The sequence below is a fragment of the Gallus gallus genome, chromosome 3 (genome assembly GCF_016699485.2).
Source record: "Gallus gallus isolate bGalGal1 chromosome 3, bGalGal1.mat.broiler.GRCg7b, whole genome shotgun sequence".
In the NCBI taxonomy this organism is placed as follows: domain Eukaryota; kingdom Metazoa; phylum Chordata; class Aves; order Galliformes; family Phasianidae; genus Gallus; species Gallus gallus.
Window position 1 is genome coordinate 80,228,587 of NC_052534.1, and position 24,802 is coordinate 80,253,388.

At 43.8% G+C, this 24,802-nt stretch overlaps 1 protein-coding gene across 1 annotated transcript in view; it reads right to left on the reverse strand.

The window, feature by feature from the left end:
- MYO6 (myosin VI) overlaps window positions 1-14,579 on the reverse strand; it is a 99,556-nt gene extending 84,977 nt beyond the window's left edge. Inside the window, exon 1 of the mRNA XM_046938419.1 lies at window positions 14,529-14,579. The gene's annotated coding sequence lies outside the window, so the exon portion shown is untranslated. The remainder of the gene's footprint in view (window positions 1-14,528) is intronic.
- Between the last annotated feature and the right edge of the window lie 10,223 nt (window positions 14,580-24,802).

Here is a 24,802-nt window from a genome sequence, read left to right on the forward strand (position 1 = left end):
CTATACATCATTAGGATTCGCATAGGTGTCACAAGAGGAAAAAACAGACATAATTAGATCAATTCTGATCAGTTGCTATAAAATCCATGGGTTTTGTCATTTGGTACATTTAAACCTATTATCCAGTTAATCAATTAGAGAAGAGGATAACGTGAAATAATTCTTAAGCACACGTCAATGAAACTTAAATCTTCTTATACTTTTTTGTTTAATTCAAGCATCTTCTGTGATCAAGAAGAGCACCTTCAAAGCCTTCCTCCAAGTCTAGCCCTGTCTATTAACTGAAGAGTTTCAAAATCCTTCCCATTTAAAAATTTATTTTTATTAATTTCTAAGTTTTAAGGCACATCCCCTCGATTCTTCCAAGGCAAAGGCCATGTATTTTCTTCCTGCACATTTTCACAATAAAAACATCCAATTTCAGTAAAATAGAAATTCTGTGAAGTTTTAAACAAACCTGTTGCCTGACAAAATAGGATAAGGATCACACAATCACATATTAAATATATACACAACGTGGAAAGCAGAAAAAATCTGTAATCACTGGAAATGCAATCACTGGAAACCACACACAGACCAGAAATACACAATATTTTAAATATAATGGCAATGAATCATTTGGAAAATTCTCTTCTAGAATTACTTCCAACACAGATCCTGAAGTAGAACTAGTTCTTTCCTTCTTCCTACTTCAACATGCCTCAGTCAGTGACTCACAAGACTTCACACCCAGTCTGCAAAGCAGCTGCCTTTTTTTTATTTTAAACACAAACACAGATGTGGCCAACAGATTTCTGTTAGGGCCTTTTAACAGTACCACTTGAGAGAATTTCTGACTAGTCTCAGCATTTGCAGATATTGCACGTGCTCAGAAACGCTAACAGTGGCAATCAAAACTTCAAGAGACTGTCACAAATGTCATGCATGACCTTCTGGTGACAGAAGCATTCAATCAGTGCATTTGTAATTACAAGCAACACCCTAACTGCTGACTGTCACACAGTTTAACATGAAACAGTTACTGATATTGTTTTCCCAGCTAAAGATTGAGAAACATAGTCCTAAAGCAAGCAGACGTAGAAGCAGCTGTACGGTTACTGAAGACCATGTGATCTTTTGGAACTTACCTCAATGAACTCACAAAAAACAACCTGACCACTTTCTTGCTTTCTGCAGCATCCTCTTCAGCTTTATGGACTTTTCAGTAGGGGAAGGACGTGGACTCCTGGATTAAGTCCAGAGGAGGGCCACTAACATGATCAGAGGGCTGATTTCCTATGAGGAAAGGTTGAGGGAACTGGGCTTGTTCAGCTTGGAGAAGAGAAGGCTCTGGGGAGACCTCACTGTGGCCTTCTGTACTTGAAGGGAGCATACAAACAGGAGGGGGAACGGCTGTTTACGAGAGTAGATAGTGATAGGACAAGGGGGAATGGTTTTAAACTGAGACAGGGGAGGTTTAGGATAAATATAGGAGGAAGTTTTTCACACAGGGGGTGGTGACACACTGGAACAGGTTGCCCAAGGAGGTTGTGGATGCCCCATCCCTGGAGGCACTCAAGGCCAGGCTGGATGTGGCTCTGGGCAGCCTGCTCTGGTGGTTGGCGACCCTGCACATAGCAGTTGTGGGGTTGAAACTCGATGATCATTGTGGTCCTTTTCAACCCAGGCCATTCTATGATTCTACAATTCTATGACTTCTGTCCTACAACACTCCATCTAAAGTTTACTGATGCACACTACCTGGGGACTCCAATGTGGTGGTCTTCAGTCAATAAAACTTTGTATATTCATACAAAATTTGAATTCCACATGAGCTTAAATTGGAGCCATCGGGAAATTCTACAGAGAAGGCAAACATGATTGATTCAAACTCTTTCTTGAGAACAAAAGTATTTCAAATCTCCTTTCACAATGGATATTTCTCCACACTGCTACAGGATCTAAGCATGCTTTTGGAGGGGAGGGGAAGTACCAAACCCCTCATAGATTTCCTGAAGTCACTGGAGCTGTTTCCTCTTTAGAGGAAAAGTTTTAATCAGAGTAGAGCTTTTGTTTTTGAATTTTTCATGGGAACTGGTAAACTAAAAGCTTTTACATACAGTTGTCCTACAGCACTATGTATTTAGAAATCTAAGATTGTGTTAGAAAATATTCAAAACACAATGTGAAAGAAAAAAAAACACATACAGAATAGAGATGTAGTACCATGAAGAACTCAGACAGTTGAATGAAGTCAGACACTTCCTGAGGAACTCAAAAAGCTCAATTCCTTTGTTTGGTATTGAGATAGACAATACAGTGAAAACACAAGGTTCAGACAGATTCCAGAGACCTACGCAAAAAGCTTAGAGCACCTTGAGGCAAGACCTCAGGAATAATTGAGTTCAAAAAAGGGAAAGATAACAGGACAGATCAGGCCAATCAACAAAAGCCAAAACTCATTGAATTTAAAAAAAAAAAATAGACAATAAGAAACACAACACACACACATCCCACCGACCCATTTTAGCAAATGCATCATCAAATAACAAACGAATCAGCATCCCCATCACACCGTGTTACTGGAGACTCCACCTCTCTTTACAAAGACTCATGTTCCACCCTCCACAATAGCATACCCGTCTTCAATTACATGGACATGCATGTTTCCTTTTGCTGACTGAAGGACAGACCCAATGTCTGAAGAATTATCTTATTATTTCTAATATAAAGTAGACAATATTTAAAGGACACACTAGATTGTAGTTCAAAAGACTATATTTAAGCCTGGAGTGTATTTTTCCCAAAGTATCCTACAAAGAATAAAAGCAGCTGGAATCTCTTTCTTATTAGACAGAAATAAAATTAATAATAATAATCATCAGCCTGCCTTTGTATTTCAGTGTAGATGCTCTGTTGAAAGGAAAATCCCATCTTTCAGAGTTTCTGCTTCATTTGGGTAACTTAGAAACAGAATTCATTTATAAAATAAATAGAATAAATAGAATAAACAGAAGTTGAAATAAATAAATACACAAATTAAGGCTTCTTAATCAATTCCAATTTCTCAAAAACAACAAAGAAAACGAGAAATTCATCAAATCCCTTCTCAAACTCCTGCACAACAGTAAGTCCTTCCCTGTACACCTTTCACAGTCAAGAGTGAGAAAGGTGACTCACGCTGGCTAACCTCTCAGTCCCATGACCTGTGAAGGATAGAAACCTGATTTTGCTAGAAGAAAAATACCACTGCTTTTGGTCTGTTAACAGATAACTTATTATTATTATATGGAAGTGAAGATTTAGCAGAATTCCCTATGTTCAAATTCAAACTGAGAAGCAAAAGTATATTTCAAAGGCTATGTAAAAATAAGCTTTTTTTTTTTCCCATTTCTATTCTGCAAAACTCATTCAACTTTTACTAAATGCTATAGCAATTAATTTCTTCACACCTCCAGCATGCTGTGTGACATGACGATCTTCTGATATGGAAGCTTTTGACAGCATTCTGAAAATGCATAGTGTCCTGTAATAACAGCATAGCAAGCCACAGCAAGCCAGGCGTGGCTTCAAGAAGGAATACTGAGCCACCCAGAAAATGGTGTAATAACTATGAAAGCCTCCCTGTAACTTACTGCTGTACTGCTCTCAAACCAAGTTTTTACTGAACAACATAATGGCAGGAGAGCGTGGGACAGAGGGTTAATGTTTCACCTGATGTGCTCCCTGGAACAAGAATACAGTAAAAGACAGACCTTCATTACTGTGAATGATTTTAGTCTTCCTTTGCACTCATCTCCCCTTCCTTCTAGGTATTCCATCTTACAGCCCCAGAATGATTCTTGCTGTCTAAAGAGGGAGCAAATCACATTTACAGTTAAAATGTTAGCTATTATCAGGTCAACAAACGTGGAAATAGCTGTATCCCTGATGACATCTAAGAGAAAACGTCAGCAGAATGGGCCACATCCTAGAAAACGGAGTGACATTATTCCAGGTAAGAAATTCTCTCTGAAATGCTCCAGACTGCATTTGGCTTTGGGGAGCTTCTGGCGCTCCCCTTCTCAAGCTTTTCTCTAAAAGTGCCTTCCCCTTAACATTAAGCAGCAGCTGAAATTAGCTTCAAAAGCAGATCTTCATCTCAACACAACAGTACTTCCACTCTCAGTTTCTTTCATTTTTCCCTAAACAGGAAAATACCGCTGCTTCAGTCTACAAATTCAGGAGCATTTCATGCATCAAAAGGCATAGGGATTTCTTTGCTAGGACACTCTTAGCACAGTGAAAAGATGCTTCTGTTGACCCAGAACAAGACCAGTGCAATATCATTCAGTGCAGGGACCCCTAGGCATGCTCAAAGGAGTCCCCAGAAGAGCAGCAATCCTCAATAACATGCTACAACAGAAAACACTCCATCCTATGGATTTAGACATGGGTGAGAACTTCTCATTGCTGGTCTTACAAAGCTGTGCCCAGCACATGTGAGCTAAGCCTTCTGGGACAGGAGCATTACACACAGTAAATGTCATCTCCACATCACTCCCTCAACCTCAGGATGACGAGCAGGGGAAATTGCAGGTTGACAGCTTCCAAGTAATTACAGCCATTGCCAAATCAGTGCTTACTAGCATTTCCACATTGGTCATCCTCAACACGAAAGGCAGAGTAGAGAAAGACATGGATTTTGATAAAAACTCTCTTTCCAATTCTTAAATTCTTCTTCTGCCAGCTGTCCTTCACTGTCACTCCACTCCACTTCTCATTAGCCATAAAGTCTGGTTGCCAGGGAAATAAAAAAATCAGCAGCTCTATCATTCTTTGAAAACTGTAATGCTGCAGCCAGTTTTACGTGCTGTATTGTACAAACTCCATTTGCAATCTATCCCTGTTTATGCAGTCCACGATGAGCAGGGAGACTGTGAAGCTGCATTCACATTTGTAGGACTGATGCCATGTAAATACTTTTCATTTCCAGGAAGCTGTGAAAAACAAAAGGAAGGACAGGATATCCTGGAACTAGAAAGGTAAAAGCAAAAAAAAGAAAAACAGAAAGAAAAATATCCTGGGAATGGCCTTTACAGAGAGCTTCTTTAAGGACATCAGCTGATCATGAAAGCAGAAGTATTCTATTCACAGGGAGCCACTTGGTGAAGCCACCCACAAATACCTGCACCTTGACCACAGATCAAGATCACACCTTTGTAGCAGCCTGTAAAGATCCAGATAGGTAATGGCTAAAATAATGCAGCCCAATCCAGATGACATGCTAGCAACATATCCTGGAGTGTTCGCTATGCTTTATGTTCCAGTGAACTCCAAATAAATGCTATCACATGCATCTGGGTCAAAATTTGACTGCCATTACACCCAGCAGTGCAGAAATGTGGTATCAGCTATCACAGACCCAATTATGACTCACTGCAGCCTGGAGCCTTGCACCAAGTCATTCCTGTTCCAGTTGGGTGGGTGCCCTTTGGGTACATCAGGTACCTCCCTCAGCTGGAGAAGGATCATTAAAAATCCTTCCACAGTCTTCTTCCATTCTCTCTTCCTGTAAGTACTGAACGATAAGTGAAGACCTCAACAGAACACAGTGAAACTGAAGGCTGTGTGTTATTCTAAATTGCCTAGTTCCTAAGTTCAGCAAGAACTCAAAAAAGCAGGAACCCCTACAGATTTAAAAAAAAAAAAATCCTCTATTTATCATACAGATGTGCTCACTTCAGTGTCTGATCTGACAAGACTAGCTAGTGCTCTGTGGGTATGCCTGCCTAGGATAAGTTTTTCATGACTAAAGTAGGGCATGAATTTAAAATGAAGCATCCATGCAACCCTGGTGCACAGCTGTATCTTGTCAGCTGTAATTTCACCATAAAATTCATGCAAAGCTTGAAGTGGCAGGTCCTTCTCAGAGGGCTCCTGCCTCACCTGTCTCCCCAGAACTTTTTTTGGCTATTATAAGATGGCTGATCGAAAAGAAAAGAGACTGCCCAAGAGAGGATGTTAAGTTCTAGGAAAACATGAGCCAATTAGCTCTCAGAGACTGCATATCATGGCTCATCCCCATCTTTAGACATCGCTCCAAAACATCTACCTGTCAAAAAAACATTTTGCCTCAATGTGATTCTTCAAGCATTCCCTTCTGAAACTTGCAGACTCACTCTGACCTGCTCGGCCTACAGGCCTCTCCCATCATGGCATCGTCCCTCAGCTCCCAAATGCTTGCCCAGAAGCAGCTTGTCTCAAACTTCTCCTCTTCCTGCTAGCCGCCTTCTCTACTGCTCCTGCCTAGAACTAACCCAGCACAGTCACTGAGCAAACACGCCAACAACATAAAGTATCCTTTGTTCACTTTTGTCCCTCCCACAGGGATTCATGAAGAAACCAAGATTAATACAGAAAACAACCAATCTCTAATAGCTGTTTTTGTGTCAAATGAAACAGATTTCCACAGCCATTTGATGCACTCAAAGTATATACTTACTAGTCAAGTGAACTACCAATTTCTTACTGAAAAAATAAAACTCAGGGAACAATAGAACTGCATTCTTTTAGGGCATAAATACGTTCTCCTTTTACAGAGCTCGGTAACTGATCCACGACTGTAACAGAAGGGTTTGCAACAGAAGCTGCAAAAGGCATTCAAAAAAAAAAAAAGTCTAGGAATCAGCTCAGTCTCTTAAAACCACTGATTAAATGATGACAACATGAACAGATGCACAACTCCTTATCAATACAAAAAAAAAAAGGTTCCAATTTAAAAGAAATTCAATACAGTATTTTGAAAATAAGTATATGCATGAAAAAGAAATGGGAGAAGCGGTAAGGGTTTAAATTGAAAGAGTCTATGGTCAAAATATTTTCTATATTTTTCATCACTGCTTTGCTGGTGAACGTATCCACACGCAATCAGCATGCAGCACAGAAATCTCCAACTCATCAGATGCCATTTCATTTCAAGACCGTATTTATTTACCATAGGAAAAGAATGTTACAGCCCAAAGAAGAGCATCTATTTAGACGACTGCACTGCAAAAGCCATGTTCTGTGGGTGTTGACCTTTTGAGCAAGACATGACTTGTACAGCGTGGTAGCATGCTAAGAAACATCATGTTTAAGATTTCTCTCCCTAAGTTAGTAGTATTAATTTTTTTTTTCTTTGAAAAGATGCAGAACTTCAAAGTAAAACATAGAACAGTGGGTACATTCGTTACAGATTACAATCAGAACATGATGGGAAACATATATGAAAAAGCATCCCTCCCCCAAGCGATGTTTAGAATTTCTACTTGTATAAATGACCAAGAAAATACTGAGATGTTACACTACTTTTCAAACGCCCATAACAAGTCAGCAAACAGCTGAAGAAAAAAAAAGTTATTTTAATTTATGACACTTGTACAGTGAACCGAACACTTGCTCAAAGTCCATGTAATCTGAGACCGTGTGCCTGACAGTGACTGATTTCCAGTGCTTGTGAAGACACAGGAAAGCTCTAATTGGATTGCTCTTTAAAGACCAACATCACTACATCACCCCTGGAACTTCTATCCGTCTATATACTCACACTTAAATTCTTTGTTCCTAACAATTCTGTTTTAATACTGCTATGATAAATGAGCCCATTTCTATTCTGTCTTCTAGGAGCTGAGAAATTTAAAACAACCTTCACGCCATGACCACAAGAAGATCAGCTATTGATATTTGTAAAAACATTAAAGCCTCAATGAAATAGCTTGTTTGCAACTAAGTGCAAATAAGGACAATAAAGTAATGACGCAACACGTATGTGTATGCCCACAAATGAATACACAGCTGGTAGGTCTATTTTTAGGAGAAAAATTAAAAGAGGAGGAGAAAATGGGCCTGGCAGATTGCTCATCAAAAGGGAAGGCAGTGAGTAAGAGCTGGAGAAACAGCATCACTCTGCAGAACCCACACGAGTAATGCTCCACGCACCACAACACAGAATGCCACGCATGGCCTGAACACCTGCTGAAGATGAGCTGTGTGAACACAGGGAAATGATCAGACATGGTCCAAGTGATCAGAAAACACTGTAAAAATAACAACTTAAAAATTAGGCAAAGGTTTATCTCCTCGGTTTCTGTACCTGTGTAAGGTACAAAGGTAAGAAAAGAAAGGAAAAATAAATTATTGTAGATTTGTCATAGAATCATTTCAGTTGGAAGGGAACCTTAAAGGTCACCTAGTCCAACTCTCCTGGAATGAACAGGGATGCCTACAATTACATCAAGTTGCTCAGAGCTCTATCCAGCCCGGCCTGGAACGTTTTCAGGGATGGAGCTTCCACCATCACCCTGGGCAACCTGTTCCAGTGCCTCATCACCCTTATCATCAAAGACTACTTTCTTATATCCAGTCCAAATATCCCCTCTTTAATTGTGAAAACATTTCCCCTTTCACTGTCACAGAAGTCCCTGCTAAAGAGTCTGTCCCCTTCTTTCTTATAGCCCCCCTTTAAATACTGAAAGGCTGCTCTCAGGTCTCCTTGGGGCCTTCTCCAGGCTAAACAGCCCCAGCTTTTCAGCCTGTCCTCGCAGGGAGGTGCTCCATCCCCTGGATCATTTTGTGGCCCTCCTCTGGACACGCTTCAAATATTCTTATCTTCATAGAGTAATAAAAGTCTATGCTATCTTAGGGCCCAGTGGAGTCCATTATTGTGTAGAAACTTTTGCAGTCCTACTCTTCCAGCCCTGAGAATCCCCACACATGCTCTTCGCTTCTGCATTTCTCTCTGCTAGTGAAATCAACAAAGGGTTACATAGGTTTAGAGGACTGCAAAAATGCTGTAGTTTCATGAAGTGGGGTTAGCTGAAGCAGTAACCACTCATCCTCCTCCCTGCATTTCTGCCGCTGCGTTGCTCTCACTGCCCCACTCTCCCAGCTCCAGCACTCACTGTGTCCCCTGCAGCAGGGAGATGTAGAGGGGACTTTCTGTTACCTCCTGCAGTCTGCAAAGACAGGTGCATGAGCACCCATGCTGCTGGGAGAACGGCAAGCAATTACATCTGCCCAGCTATGCACAGTATTACAGCCCTAGAGAATCATTAGAATTGAAGTCATTAAAATATTTGTTAGCGTTTTCATTCCCCTAACGCTTTGATCTTTGCCCTGGAAAATGCAGCGTGTAAACTCTGGTGTCTACACCAGAGGAGGTTAATGTATATGTGAAGCCCTGACCTCGCAGACCAGCTACGGAACGTTCCCTTTGCAGAACACTTCAGTGCCCCTTCCTCGGTGCTCCCACAGGCAGCCACCCGCGGAGGAAATGGAAGATGCAGCAAAGCGGCCCCTCTTCACCTCCAAACATTTTAAAGATTCTCATTGCTACCACCCCTCCTGGAGACTGGCTGCAATGTGAAGCACTGGAATAAACTTGGAAACATTTCAGATGGGAGCTCAAAGAACCGTATGCCCCCACGCAGTTGCCCAGCCAAGGCCCGGCCTGGCTCCTGAGCAGGCCGCAGCCCTTCCACAACCAATTCTGTAACAACACAGAGCCTCTCAGTCAGCTTTCTGGGCAATTAGGAACAAACCTGGTGTGGCCAAGGCTTTGCCAAGTGATAACAAGAACTCTCAGAAGAATCCATGAGAATAGCTCCAATTTAGCTCAGGAAGCTGCTGCTGCCACTCCAGCCACCCATCCAGCTGACGTGAGAGACGTTCATCAAGCTCTGAATTGTCACACTCTCCACTTCTGTTTTTTCTCCTCCAAATTTCACGTCAGTCTGCTAACTCATGCTGATTACAAAGGAGCAAATTTATTCAAGATACTAAAAGTTTACCCACTATGAAAATACATTTAATGAAAATATAACTAACTTCTCACACAAAAATCAGTTCAGCAAACTCACTGCATGAATTGCAACACTGCTCCAAAAAGCAAACAGAAGTTTTGTTTCGTTTGATGTTAAAAGGCTTTTTGTAGGATTACTTATGAATTCAGGGTACACTCAGATCTCCAGCTGACGACTGGGAATTTTCCTGCTGTTGTTCCTAAGAGCAGACTGGACCCTGACGCTTGAACATACTGCCCTGGCAACCCTCCTGGCTGCTCAGATACCAACCCATTCGAACCCATGGTTTGTCTGTACTGTGTTATAGCAGTAGCAGTGATGTGGCCTACAGGAGCTGAGATACACACTGGGACTGCGGGGCAAGCACAGCCTGGCTGCAACTTGCTCACGTTACAGTCATTCAATGGGAAAAACTCAGTGTGCTGCAGGGGCTCCCAAACCACCTTCCATATCCACAGGTGACAGCAGGCTTCCATCAGACCTATGACACACAAAACAGTGGCAGCACCAGCCTGAACTAGCTCCACTGTGGTCTGCCCCATTTTTGCACACTATTCAGCAACAGGAAAATTGACACTTCATATACAGATATCAACTGAAAACATTCATTTATTTCATGTGTTATTTGCAGTATTGGTGCTGATCAGAAATCCATCTTTAAGTCTCAGTCCCCATTATTCACCATAAATGTAACACAGCCATTCCAAACAAATCTAAATATACAGTATGCTGTGTTAAAATGTTACATCACAGGTCAATTTTTATTTGCTTATGCATAATTTAAAAAGCAGATTCAGAATGAGGTTACCAAAATAAATGTAATCTGCTTTACAAATGATAATTATAAAAAAAACCCACCAGATTTGCACACTGACAATTCTTTAAAAGCATTTCAGAGCAGAAGACACTGAAACCTTTGGACACATACAGTGAAGTGACATACAGTATATGCTAGAGTCGATGACAAATACCTCAGTTATTATCCCTCTGACTTTCCCAGTTCAAATCACAGTGTGGTTGCAGAACTACATTTCCTGCAGGATTACAGGCTGCACTCCTAAACCAGAGCATTTCGCTGTTGAAAGCACGTTGCGATAATCTGCCTCAACACAACTTTAAAACAAAATGCATTCAGCTGCAACAACAGATCACCAGAAACAATCGAAATAATCTATTACTGTATTACAGAAATTGGGTTCCTCTTGAGCACTGAAATGTCTTGTTCTTTATAAGCTCAGGACAGAACACAAGCAGCACTGGAAGAACTCATCAAGCTCAAACCTCTGCACAAGAAGTCAAAGAGCGTCCCTCATACAGGCTCCATCCTTCTTCCAATAACTTCCTCAAAAAGCAGATTCCACAACCTCCGCTCGTTCCAAGACTTTCCCGAAGCACAACCACTGTTACTAACTAAATAAAATCCTTGCTACAAACTGGCTTCATCTTTTTTTTTGTTCAGAAGAACAAAGACTCACCACATTTAAGACGGTATCGTTTTGTCTCCTGGTCTCAACTTCCTTCTGCTCGAACAGAGCTTGCTTGCCCTTTGTAGGCTGTGATTTGCAAATACATCTGGCCTTTACAGATCATGCTTTTCAAACCCTTCCCAAGCCTTGATGACCATTTCCAGACCACAGCTCACATTTATCTTTCCTAAAGGGCAGCAAATTACTTAGACTTCACGCCAAACGGTAACAGACAAACTTTCACATTACTGCATCCTACTTTTTATTACAATCCCCTGCAACCTGCAGACTCATCCCCACAGCACTGCTGCCAATCTACATGATGGGAGCTCTTTCCTCTGAACACAGCATTTTATACTTGAACGCAGCCACCAAATTTATTAGAAACCCCTATCCTCCAAAAGACAGCATCAAAAACAAGGCCCAGAAAGCCTCCTCTATCTCCTTCAAATTCTGTGCTAACCCAGAGCACAAAGACGATGACAACATCAGATCCGCAGGTGCCAGGACTGCCCCATGGTACTGCTTGAGCTACTGTTCCCATCTGACGATGACAACACATATCAACTCCTCGAGAGCAGTCACCATACTTAGTACATCTAGATACAGTCCTTTAGGTTCAGCTGGTACCAAATTCTTCATACGAGCAAATAATTTCCCCCTTATCGTCTGTTCTGGGTCAAAGAGCAGATCTGCTGCTCCTGGGGTGCTGCCGGTAGCAGTGCATGCAGCCCTGCAAACACAAGAGTTTGGTAAACACATGACAGTGCTCTGCCTGCATCCCATCCCAGCTCCACCCGCGGCCAACCCCTGAGCTACAGCAGCTCAACAGGATGGGCCTCAGGGGAGTTTTCCTCCATGAATTCATCCGGTTGCTTTTTTTGTCCCTTTGAGCTTTTAGTATCCACATGCTTCAGAAAGGATTTCCAAAGCTTAAGTAGCTACACATTGGGCAAGTAAAAAACACCCTTTTGTTTGCTTTGAACCTGCCAGCTTAATCTCATGCTTCGGTATTTTGTACTGAAAGCGACAGTAAAAAAAACTACTCCCTTCTCACCTTGGCCACATCACTCACATCATCATACTCTGTATTTCCTCTGTCAAAACCTGTAATATCTCAAGGTCTTCCTCAGATCGGCATTACTAAACACCGAGAGACTGTGAAGGTTAGAGGGAGTCACAGGACTGCCTTTGCAGAACAGCCAGAGGGAGCCAGGAGTTGACCTTCCTTATGGGACCACTGTGGTTACTGTGTCCAAACACGGACAGCACATCAAATACCATGGGGCCATTATGGTTACTGTGTCCATCGAACACCAGTAGGTAGTAAACCCAGATCCCAAAAGACACAGAGCTCATGGCAGGTTACACACAGACACCCACCCAGCTAGAAATACAGGGTGGGGGAAATGAGCTCAATCTGCAGTTTCTGCAAGCTACTACTGAACTGCTTCTTACTTCATGAAGCCAGTAAGCCTTGCAGGAAACTCCTTTACCTTTATGTTCACTCTGTTGGCTTCGTAGCTTCAGAAAGACACAACTGCATTTGCACAAAATAATTTATTAACTTACACACATTAAAAGCACATCCACTAAAAACAGAGGCAAGCTAAATCCTAACTTCTACTTTTGAAACCTTTCCTATGTTGTTTTTACTAACTTGTGCTCCAACAATTCTGATATTTACCATCCCACACAAGCAATAAACTCTCACATTTTTATTCTTTGCAGTTATTTTATAGAACATTTACTTCAAATCTAACTTGAACATGAGCACAGCTTTATGGCATTTGAGCAAGCACCATAAGATGACATTTGCTTACGATTACAGATTTGCACAAGGAATTTTTTTTTTAATCATTTAATCACTTCTATTGTCCTTCAGCCTTTTTCCTAGCATTTTTCTTCGTCTTGAAAAGACAGCAGAAGAAAGGCTGCAGGTTAATGTTAACTCAGGAGCCCATCCCTGCCCTTAGTTAATATGCCACGCTCGGAATAAAGGAAGGTTGAACGCAGTGGCCGACCTTTGTCCCCCAGCACCTGCTCACCCAGTCCATAGGCCGTGATGAGCCCACAGTGCCAGCAAGCTGTGGGATGGCTCCACGGCTTGATTTCTTCCAGGAATACGGTGGGACACCGAGGCTGGAGATGTGACATGCTACTTCTCTCCATTGCTGCAGAAAAGGGCTGACAAGCAGCAGTGTTTAAATGAAATAATAGGTAACAAGCACACATTCTTGCAATGTGTAAGCTTTTAATTCAGGTATTTCAATTTTATGGGTCCCTGGAAGCATCAGGATTTACTAGTTAGGAATGTGATTGCCCAGTATCAGGCAAGCATCAGCAGTACCTACAATAGCACTGAGAGCCATCTTCAAGAGACAGCAAACACAGAGGAAGACACTTTTAATTCTTCCTATTTAGTAACAGACGTAAATAGAAGAAATCAGAGATGGGTTTCTGGCAGCGTATCACCCATAGGCACACTGCTTTCCCATTGCCTGCCACAGCACTTCAGCAGAAGCCCTCCAAGAGGAGATGCACTTCACTGCAGTTCAGACCATGCCCTGTTTTGTCCGGACAAGGCTGCAAAGAGTTTGTTTCCTTTACGGGGACAATCCTAGAAGCACAGAAGTGCTTTGGAAAGGAGTGCGGATAAAACTCAGCGTCAGCTGGTGTGTACAGCATTTTACAGACAGTTACACTTAGAGAGGAAAAAAAAAAAAAAGTGTGTGTGTGGGGAGGGAAAGTTCAATGACTTTTCAGTTAAGAAAGTAAGGAGAAAGCACTTTAACCCCAGCAGCACCTGATAAGGAAGCTCTGGGATGAATTCCTCCGACGGGGAGCGCTCAGGAAGGCGCCCGTCAGACTCCGGCTCCGCACGGCCGTGCCGCGGTGCCGCCGCCCCCCGCGGGCTGCCGGTGCCCCCGCACCTCTCCCGGCCCCGCGTTCCCCGGGACAGGCCGTGCCCGGCTCCCGCTGCCGCACCGCGGCCTCGCCCGGCCGCTCCCAGCTCCGCCAACTCCCGCAGCGGCACCTCCCGCTCCGCGCGCTGCCCGCCTTTGCTGCCGGAAAACTCCGACAACCCCGCGCGCACATCACCCCCACCCGAAGCCCCGTCGCCGGGCCCCGCGGGAGCCGCCCGCACCTGCCCCGGGGTCGCCCGGGACGCTCCGGCGAGGAGAGGCCCCGCCGCCGCCGCCCCCCGCCGCCGGTCAGGGAGAGCCCGGCCTGCAGCGCGGCCCCGGCGCCGCGACGTTACCTGCCGCTGCGGCCGCCGCTCCGCGCCCCGCCGCCGCCGCCGCGCCGCTCTGCGCCGCCCCCCGCAGCCCAGCCCTGCCCTGCCCGGCCCGGCCACCCGCCCTCACGTCAGCGCCACAGGGGCCGGCCGGGGGCGGGAGCTCGGCGGCGGGGGAGGAGGAGGAGGAGGTGGTGGATGGGAAGCCGTGCCCGGCTGACGGCCTTCTCCGCGATCGTGGCGCAGGGCAGTGGCCTACGAGGCCCTAGGACACCGAGGCCGGGGCCGCCCCGCTCCACCCGGCAGCTCACCTGCGCGGAGCCGCCTCACCTGCGGACGCCACCGAGCCCTCACGGCTGGAGGCGGCGCTGCGGTGCGGGAGGACTGCGCCGGGGGCTCCTGGGCCTGCCCCACTAGCTGTTGTTCGATGGGGATTCCCGTTGTTTTGCTAGGAGTGATGTTTTGTGCTTTTCTGTCTGTCTTTTTTTTATGGAGTCCTCAGTACGACAGGGACACGGACCTGTTGGAGCGCGGCCAGAGGAGGGCCACAATGATCCAAGGGATGGAGCACCTCCCTATGAGGACAGGCTGAGAAGCTGAGGCTGTGCAGCCTGGAGAAGAGAGGACTCCAGGGAGACCTGAGGGCGGCCTTTCAGCATCTTAAGGGGGGCTATGAGAAAGAAGGGGACAGAAGAGCCTTTAGCAGGGTCTGTTGTGACAGGACGAGAGGAAATGGTTTCAAACTTAAAGAGGGGAGATTTGGATTGGATATAAGAAAGTAGTCTTTTGTGATAAGGGTGATGAGGCACTGGAGCCTGTTCATTGCAGGGGAGCTGGACTAGATGGCCTTTAAAGGGTCCCTATCAACTGAAACAGTTCTGTGATTCTATGATAAAAAAAAATAAAAAATAAAGAAGTTGGGTTTATGTTAATTAACCATATAAAGCAGGGTATAAGATAGATGGTTTCTATCCTGCTGTGGAAAACCTTGAAAATTGGAGATCACTTCGAAGCCACTCTGTTCCTTCCACAGGAGCTCCCCTTGTGTGCACCCTGCTGTGCTTACTGCCATCACTGCTAGTTTCTGGGAACCCACAGACACGCTTCATCTCACGACATGGAAGGGCCAGGGCCATGGCTGTGCAGCATACGTGCTGAGTGTCCCCCAGCATCTGCATCCCTTGAGTGGAACCAATCTACACCCTGTCCAGACTGGTGCTGAGTGCCCACGCTACCCTCAAAGGCAAGGGATACTCAAAACACCTCATATTTTATCTAATGAGCCCTGCAAGAGTCAACAAACACACTTCAATCTGTAACCAGTCATGCCTTTCTTGCCATTTGTGTTACCTGGTTAGGCTCGTGCCCTGGGTCACATCATGAATGAGACTGCTCAATCTTGTCACCCATGCTCCACTGTTTATGTTCACAGGACTGTGTGCTGCAGAGAGCTGGGCAGCACTGCATCGTACCTGTGACATGTGTCATGCAGCCCGGGACACGCATGGACACACATCCCTTCTTAAGCACCCACACGTGAGCTCTGTGTCACCTCCCCCACCCTGGGTTTTATGGGCATGCCTGGCACCACCCACTTGTTGGCCAGCTGGCCGTAAACACGTCACTTCTTTCTGTGCAGTGTTTCACAAGTGGCACAGCTGTCATGACTTCGCATCGTCCCCCTTCAGACCCTGAAATCCTTGTGCAATTTGCCAATGGAGCGAACCCAACCCATTTTTTTTTCCTCAAAGCTCCTCCTGGTTGCCTTCATCTTGCAGCCGAAGCTACATTTCTTTAGCAAGATGCACTTAGCCACATCCTTTCTGAATGTTTGGAAATGTCCAGGAAGAAACTGAGCACAGCCAGCATTTTCTTCCAGTGCTGTCTTCCCCTGTGGACAGGACAGTCATAACTGTGTCTTGGCCTCTGTCATGGGCAAGAAGAAACCCTGGGTGGTGTCACTCAGAGTCATAGAATGGTTTGGTTTGGAAGAGACCACAAAGCCCACCCAGTCCCAATCCCCTACCACGGGCAGGGCTGCCCCCCACCAGCTCAGCTGCCCAGGCCCCATCCAACCTGCCCTTGAGCACCTCCCACAGTGGGGCACCCACAGCTCTCTGGGCAGCTCTGCCAGCACCTCACTGCCCTCCTAGGAAGGAGCTCTGTCAGACCAGCAGGGATGTGTGTGTGAAAGTGGCACCGGAGGACTCAGCATGCAAGTAATCCTGCAGCTCAGGCAAAGCACGGGTGGGCGTAAATCCCATGTCCAGATTAACATTCCTGCCACTCACAAAATATGCCAGGAGCTTGCTGGGGCTTTTAAACACACCTGCGAGTGGCAAGTTAAATTTGACCATGGCTTACTTATCTGACACAGCTTAAGAATGTTCAGCAATTTTGACAAATCAAATCATTTAAAACGTTCTCAAAAATGGGAGTTTACCCATGCCATTGCCTTTTAGGGCAGCTCTTTGTATGTTCAGCCTTACTTTTATCTGTAGAAGATAGGTAAGTATCATCTGGAAGGGGGCTATAGCTGGGAAATTAAATGAAGATGTTAATTCCCTGATTGGATGAAAAAAAAATAATAATACAATTCTGTTATCAAAACAGGATACAATGTCAGGAAATGGCCAACCAAATATTGTTGGTGCCAACAAGACTGTGATTGTTCGTGACCTGGAAGCGCTGCAGCCAGGGGCCGTCCCACGGCCTGGGTGCCCCTCCCCGGTGAGGAGGAGGCATTGCTGCTCTCCCTTTCTTCTCCCTGGGAAACCTAAAAATATCCCAGGACACAGCAGCATCTGTTCTGTAATTCTCCTGGGAAAAGAGAGGAAGATTCACACACCAGTGAAATGCGAGCGCAGGAACTCGACCTCAGCAAAGGGAAAAGATGAAAGAGAAAGTGGGTACAATGTGTTTCAGTGTTCCTACGTTGTCAGCATGAGGAGGCAGGCCGGAAGCATTTCGGTTGTCCTTTGTAGGAAAGTTAGATAGAAACGACCAGCTGAGGCTTTTTGGAACTGCAGGAACAGTATGGCTGGCTTGGAGACTCAGAACACTTTTTGCTTCAGAGCTCTTTCAGACTGTGGATATTGATAAGGGGCAGATGCAGCTCAGTGTCTGTGAGGGAGCCCCTTGTGCCTGTGCCATGATGCCATTCCTCCTATGCCTCAGTGCGTCACACGGAGACCCACAATGAAGGTCCATTCAGAGGTCCTAGCACACAGGTGACATTTGCAGCTAGAGCTTTCCTTCAGCAGCAGGATCACACAGTGCCTGTCAGGCTACCGGGGCTGTGGTGATGGACAAGAAACCTGTTAGCACCATCTCCAGCAAGTTTGCAGCTGGCACCAAGCTGAGGGGTGCGGTTTATAGGCTGGAGGGAAAGGATGGCAACCAGAGGGACATAGAGAGGCTTGAGGAGTGGGCCTGCACTAACCTCATGGCGTTCAACAGGGCTGAGTGCACGATTACCAAGAAAAGGCCCTGGGGCTTTTGAAAAGAACCATTGAAGTGCATGTGTCTCCTTGCTGGAGTCCTGCTGCAAAGAACTGACGCTGTTCTAGATGTCTGGGGTGTCTGAATTCACCCAGATATTATAGCAATTTAAAGTTGAATTGGGGTTAGTACTGATTAAACACTTTCTGTCTCTAAAGTTGCCACGTTAAAACAAAGAAAATTATGGTAATTTTATGGGCTGCTGTCTTTTGTCAGACTTGATGAACGGTGAAGTATTTGAAAGGATAAGCAGGTTAAAGGGTCCTATGTGACTTCTTAGAAAACCCTGGGAGGATATTATGTACGTTTCCATTTCAAAGAATATCACCTGGTGTCCAGGCTAGTTAAATCTCTCAGAAAGTGAATTCTTACTTACCATTAAATTGGTTAAGATTTACACCAACTAAAGACAAGAGGATAAAGGATCCCATTGGTGGGGCTGGAAATCTCCCTACAAAGGTAGTTACCCTCCAGTCGTTGGTACCGTGTGTTAAGTTTCTCTCTCCAGACTTTATTACGGAAGATTAAACACAAAAATCAAGTTTGACATCGACTGCAGGCCTCTGCTGAAGGTGTCTCTTTAGACAGAAAGCTTGTGCTTACATTGTGCTGTGATTAGCTGGGTTTTGTTGTGGGTCATACGTAGCTTCAACTGTTTAACACACTGCACATAGCGAGTAAAATTCTGCCTGTAGAAATGTCTCTGGGCATTGACTTAAGTCACAGCCAACAACTTAATGAGGCCAGGAGTTCATTTACTTTACATTGCTTTGTTGACACACGCTAAATATATATAAATGTAATGTTATTACAGCGTGTATGTGTAATGTGGTCATGCTGAAATGCCTCACAGCCTGTCAGCGTCAGCCGTTGGCATTTCCTGCCTGTCTGTATCTCAGTTTAATGCCTTGATACTCCCTAGAATCATTTTATAATCTTGCAATTAATTTCCGAAGAAAAAAACCTAAAACCATGGAAGTCATCACCTCACTGGTTTCCAGTGTATTTTGGATTTACCCACGTGGAGTTTCCAAATGTAGCTGCCTACTTAGTTCTGCCAGCAGAATTTATCTGCAATTCATCCGGATAAAGAAGAGCTTGCTCAGATATTTGCAAAAGAACGCTTCTAACTGGATCAAGGTATAGCAGCTGATGTTCAGAGACACCGTTCAAGGAAGAACAAGAACATTTTCTGGCATTTACACTGGCCAATTCCAGGAGGACTCTCCTCTCAAAATCAAACTCTGGTTTCTTTCCCAGGAAGTTTTCTTTAGATAAGAGGCATTCAATCCCATATCATGTGAAATATTTACTGGAAATTAGTGTGTAAGCCTTATTTTATCCACTCGCTTTCACTTAGCATTATATGTGTGTACATAAATCTCTTAATTTTGACAGCTGTGCAAAGATCTCTTTTTTTTCTTTTTCCTCTTTCTTCCCAGTAGACTTTGCATGAACAACCCTTGTGACTACAGCTAAGTATTTCAATAGTCTGATTTTCTGCAGGCCTTTTGTATTCCAGCCACTCCATTCTGGTTGCAAATGAATCAGATATTACAGCTTAAGGCAACAGCTTCTATTTGAAATCTTCCTGCTTCATTTCAGTTCATAATAGTTTCTTCTCTCACGTTATCAGAAAACATGTTACTTAAACAAGGTTGATTGTTCTGCATTTTTGCTCCTTGCAATGTACAACCAGTTTCTGAAGCTCTCGGTTGGGAACAAGTCTTCCAAACCAGCCCCTTTTTTCTCTTTCCTCACCTTAAAGGGTAATTAAATTAAGCAAAGAGATTGTTCTCCATTGTGAGTAGCTCGAAGCAAAGGACCACAGGATAGGCTTGCATAAATAATAGCGTGAGGCTACACGAGAGGGATCCCTGTCAAGTCACAGAATCACACAAAATCACAGAATCGTAGGGGTTGAAAGGGACCACTGGAGATCATCTGGTCTAACCTTCTGCTAAAGAAGTTTTCCAACAGTAGATCACACAGGAAAGCGTCCAGGTGGCTTTAGAACAGCTCCAGAGGAGGAGACTCCAGCACCTTTCTGGCTGCTTTTTCCTGATGTCCATTGCTTTTCGTTTTACTTGCATGAGCAGATTCATTCTTTAAATCCAGATGGTGAGGTCAAGAAAATAAGATTGCATTACCCCAGAGTAATTGGAAGATATTCTTGGAGCCCTCCCAGTATTTCAGGAGGCACAGATTCCAGTCCTAATGCAACACATCCATGTCTCAAGGGAAAGTATTTGCTTTCGTTCTGGCAAAATCTTCTCCTCTAGCAAAGAGACCAGAGGCCTGTTCCCAAGACTATAAAAGTAGCATGGACCCACCATCTCAGATATTTCATCTGGAGATATGGAAGCATCCATAATGTAGGAATAAGAACACAGTAAAAGCCACACGGTAGCAATTATCATAAATGTTTTCCAATTTTAGCTTTTCATTAGTATTGTTTTTTTCCCCACCTACATTGTGATCACTCATGAGGATTCACTTTTCAGTGGTGAACAGCTATGGTCAATGAAATAACTGCAGGGCATGCTACCAAAATACGCATCTTATTGGAAAAACAGAAGTAGCCAGTGGTAAATAGGCAACCTACAGTTGTCAGGCACTGGGCTGTTCTCCCTTCACTGGAGCAGAAGCTGCCAGTCTGGAGTTAAATGAACTTCAGTATGGGTAAGGTAGATCAGTGCTGAAGACTTCTACAATCCTTTGAGAAATGGAGGGTGTTTTTTTGTTGGTGGTGGTTTTTAGTGAGCTCTGTGAGGATGTTAACTAATTTTTAAACCTTTCTGTAAAGGCCACACCTTATCCAGCATGTTTCCAACTGACTGTTCTTTGCAGTTGGCGTGCTGTGTGAAGTAGGAATTACACCTCACCAAAAGAGCAGCTGATGCAGCACCTTGTTTCAGCACCTCCCTGTATTCATTGCAGCACAGTTACACATGCACTCAAATGCCATCAGAACCCTGGGAGTGCTCAGACTGCCTCCTCACACCCTTAGCATTCGCATACTAGCGAGGTTACCTCAAATCTTGCCCTGAGTGATCTCCTGCCACTGAGCAGCAATCGAGTTGTGTTTCACATCCACAGCACTGACACTTCAACCCCATGTTCGTCCTCATGAATTCCTTAGGAATCCACAGATCTGAAACAGATGCAGGATGACATCCCAAGTGTGTACATCCAATGCATCCAAAAGCTATAAGGAAAAAAAAAATCTCATTATTAAAATGGCTAAATAATGTCTTTCAGACACAAACACACAACCCATCGCTAAAGGAGAATTATCTGCTACCTGGCAAGATATAAGTATTTTCCAATAGTCATCAGCTATGTTCCTATTTCAGGTGCCCAATCTGAGGTGCTCTGTAGGAGTATTTGCAAACATAATGCAAGTTACTGACAGCTATGCAAGAACACTGTAGAAAGCACTCGCCTGTGTGAGATCAGAGCAAAACCAGGAAAGCGCCGTCAGGCACTCAGCTGACACTGAACTGCAGCGCTCAGTTTTCAACACGGTGATAATGACAGTAGGAACTGTGGTTGAGGTAAAGGCTGAACTTCGTTTGGAGCAAGTAACCTTGCAAGTCACTTGGTTACTTCGTGTGATAAAATGAACGTCGAACTAGGTTTAATTTTAGATTCAGTGGTTTTAGGGTTAATGAATCCTAATTTATCTTAAGTTCCTATCTCCCAATTGGCCTGAAAAATGTGTCTAAATAAAATCATTTGAATCAGATGTCTTTGTGAAAAGGTACCTCCTTTGGCTCAGAGAACCAACTTAACTTGCTTTAGAAAAAGTGATACAAGTCAGATATTGAAACTGGGCTGACCTCATTGCATCCAAATTCCTCAACAGCCTAAGAACAATGAGAATAATTGGCAGCAGGATGAAAAACTCCAAATGAGTGCACAGGAAGGTGCAGAGCGACCTTTACAAACGTGAAGAAGTAATAAACTAATGCAAAGAGCATTGTCTTTGCAGAAGAAAAGCCTGGCTTTCCTGAGGGGTGACTGGGGGAAAAAGAAGTGAAATAACAGATCACTTTCTGATTAAACACCATCATCACACGCTGTCTGTACAAATGCAACAAATTAATTCAGACATTTGTGAAACATACGTGCTCGATTCTGGGACCTGGATGTTATCTGCAGCAGCAGAAGCCAACACAAGTTTTGTTTGAAGTCCACAAATTTCAGTGGCCTTGTAGGATGGGACGGAGCTGAACAACTTCTCACGGCCTTTTATTGCCCTTCTGTAACACTGACAGATATTATTACAGCATTGTTTACAAATCAGTTTGGCTTTCAGAACCAGAGAACATTTAAATAAGAAACGTACTCCGTTTGCTTGCATTCCTAGCACCAATTATGCTTCATATAGTTTCATTTTCTGCTAGAAACACAGCATGGTTCTAAAGGTATTTTTATGGGGCTGGCTTATCTCAGTTTTCTGTACTGCAGAACCAACGCTCTACCCGGTGTACCACTGTTGCACACTATGGAATACATTTCCAGGAGTCAAGTGATAAAACATGAAGTTCTCCAGAACTGAAGTATCCTGCTCCCTTTCAGCCTTTTTCATAAACAGCAAATCCATCCTATAGCTTTAAAATCCAACTGATTAATTCCCAAGAGCTCCTATGATGAATACTGGGGTTTCCACCCAATATATGCTGATGTTTCTATCCAGGCTACCACTACACTACTTCCACACATGTAAAATATGAGTTAGGAAGGACAAGCTCTGATGCTCAGAGTCTGACTCAAAGCTATTTGAAGAGAGTGGGGATTACAGGTTTGTCTGCAAACTGCTGCTGCACGTCACCATCAGTATATTTAGTAATATGTAGTTATAATTAGCACATATATTTCATTGATGTCAGTATAGGTGCAAAAGCAAACCAAGTTTCTGAACTCAGAAATATGGTTAGAGAGATGGCGATGTATAAACGTTTGATAAATTTCACTAAGTTAGGCTACTGGGGAAGTCTAACACCCTTTAAGCCCTGGGTTAAAGACCAGATTCTAAGTGTACAATGGCTCAGTAGCCTCTGCACACAATATGACCACGTGTCCAATGGAGGGCAGCTTTCTCTGAAGCAGTCTCCTCACAGATTACATGGGAACAGATGCACAGCTGCACTAGTAGGGCTCCCCTCAACCATGCAGGTATTTGGTCAGCTTACAACAAGAGAACCTGGCCCAGTTGTTCAAATTTGCCAACGTCATCTAAATCTGTGGTATAGCACAAAATGGACACATAGAATGTGGATTTTATTACTCCATTAGGAGAAACCATTCACTTGGAAAAGGAGATGCAGTTGTGGTTTTTTTTTTTGTTCTTCGTGATAAATATAAATCTTGTTTTTAAAATAGAAATGGTATTTTTTCTTCCCACTCCTGAATTATTTATCACTCTATACTGAATCTGGTTTATGCTGGTATTTTGGTATGCACTGTTCTGGGGTGAACTGAGAATTTAATTACAGAACTCAATTAAACAAGGAGTGATGGAGAAAGAAGTACATAAGCAAGGTAAGCTCTTTTACTTACTATGTAATCATGGTAGATCGCATATTTACCAGAATTTGGATGCATCTTAATCCACAGAATCTTCTGTTCACACGTATTCATATAGAACACAGTTCACATATACTTAAAGCATCGTATATCACAAGAAGTGCTGTTTACTTTCCTCTGGGGAACATCAGCTGAGAGCCCAAATGGAGGGGAAGAAAAGAACCTAAGAAAGAAACAGCTTGGCTGCATTTATGTAGGTTACGGCTAGCAACTTCTCACAGAAGCAAATCCTGAAGGTACGGTGTACATTACTGAGTTTCCCTTTGTAACCACAGGGCTGCATGAGCCCACATGCAGATTTGTCAGAAGCAAAGCAAAATCTCGCCTGTCAGAAAACTACAACAAACCACAACAGAGAAAGCAGTCCTTTTGCAGATTACATCCTCAGCAACCAGACTGCATCCTACAGAACAGACGCCTTTTATCACATCATTCTTTGAGCACACATAGTTGAGATAGGCACAAATGATTTATTTTTACGATAAGGTGGCAAAAGGGAAATAAAATGGCTGTTACTTCATTGGTACTGTTACACAGTTCCTAACATCAGCTCCCCTGTGACTGCCAGAAATAGAAGGGAGGAGTCGAAAGACTTCGGGAGGCTGAGAGCCTCTATGAATCCAAGCACACAGCACAGAGGTTCTGTAGGGACACTGAGTATGTGGAGCTGAAGGATGACAGTGCAAGGCTTTAACCAGTGACTGGAGATGTTTTCATTAAAAACAAATCTGAGAAATATAATATAGTGAATCTGCAAACTATGGAAGCTGCTGCTGTTTGCTCATGAGAGAAGTTCACTCAAGTTTACAGAGGAGCTACATTAACAAGAATCAAATGCAAAAGCTTCTTGTTCTCCTGTTCCACTTCATGAGTTTACCACACAGTACATGAATTAAATACATATCTATGTGTATATATATATACAATCAATTGCATGGTTTCCTCATCATGGTAGAGTTTGCTTGATTTTTCAACTCTTTCTTTGCTGAGCAGGTTAGAAAATATGTTCTTCTAAGACAGGAGTGCAGTGCACCCACAGAAATGGACTGAGCGGTCCCTATTAGAGCCTCTGCTGTTCAGATGGCGGGCTCCGTTATTTCAGCAAGAGAAAACGTCTCAAGGGACTGCTGAGAGGGCTCTTCTACTTTTGCAGCTAACCTGCAAATGTGCACCAGAAGCACATCCATTTTTCATGCTAAGTAATC